The 1078-nt window shown below is 35.4% G+C and overlaps 1 non-coding gene across 1 annotated transcript; it reads right to left on the bottom strand.

Annotated features, from left to right (window-relative positions):
- Positions 1-625: 625 nt before the first annotated feature.
- On the bottom strand, positions 626-696 carry TRNAG-GCC. Its single transcript has one exon. It is a non-coding gene; the product is annotated as a tRNA-Gly (tRNA).
- Positions 697-1078: the final 382 nt, after the last annotated feature.

Below are 1078 nucleotides of genomic sequence, written 5' to 3'. Positions count from 1 at the left end.
AAAAAAAAAAAAGAAATAAAAAAATAATGCTCGTACAATTCAAGGATTAAGACTTTCTCTAATCAATCATTTGTTCATCAATTCCATTACTTGCTTTCGAAGTTCATTATGTTCAGCCGGACTCGCCCGGTAATGAACCAAGTATGGTATTGAGGCTCCAAGCACCAAATCAATTTGGTGTTGTATGCCTCTCATGGAGGAAGACCATGAGGAAGGTCAGAGGAAAATACGTCTTGGAATTTAGTCAAGGGGGTTTCACCTTGTTAGGCACATTATCCAAGTCCCCGTTATTTTTCAGATTTATTCAAAAGAAAGTACATCACTTCCATATTATCCATATACACCTAGAGAGAAGATTTTGTAATTCTTCATTTTCCAGGTATTGGAGTCTTTAAAAAGCATTAATTGCATTGTAGAGATTTTCCATACCATCCATTAAAGAAAGCTAAAAGGGCAAGCAATCAAGAGGTTGAGTAGGCTTATATTATTTCTTCAACAAAACATTTTGATCTTTGTGAAACTTGGTTATGATATGACAGAAAATGAGGTCGAGGAAAACGCCAGGGGTTATTCTTCAAGGGATTAAACAAATCAAGGGTGAATTTTGGGAGAACATGAAAAAGATTGCACCAGCCGGGAATCGAACCCGGGTCTGTACCGTGGCAGGGTACTATTCTACCACTAGACCACTGGTGCTATGTATTATTAACTGAGAAAATAAAATATATCTTGTTAGGAAAGTCAAATCAAATATAATATATATTATTAAGAAAATCAAATCACTTTTGCCACCTCTTTCAAATATATAGTCTGGACTCTGGAGCATGGTTCGTAATCTCAGTATCGGCTGGATTGGATCGGGATCTTAGTTGGTAAGTTCGGGAACAAATACGTTTGGCAATTTAACGGACTAGTTGGCAATAATACTTTTAAAAAATCTGGTGTAATAAAATGCATACGGCAATAATGTGATACGTGTTTAATACGACTACTCTATAAGCAAAAATACGGGCATATATTCACTTTGTAATAGACATGCACCACCTAATAAACAAAATAATAGCATATAGACAATGAT

The sequence above is a fragment of the Telopea speciosissima genome, chromosome 2 (assembly GCF_018873765.1).
Source record: "Telopea speciosissima isolate NSW1024214 ecotype Mountain lineage chromosome 2, Tspe_v1, whole genome shotgun sequence".
Classification (NCBI taxonomy): domain Eukaryota; kingdom Viridiplantae; phylum Streptophyta; class Magnoliopsida; order Proteales; family Proteaceae; genus Telopea; species Telopea speciosissima.
Note: the sequence above shows the minus strand (reverse complement) of the source record. Positions and strands in the feature narration are given on the sequence as shown.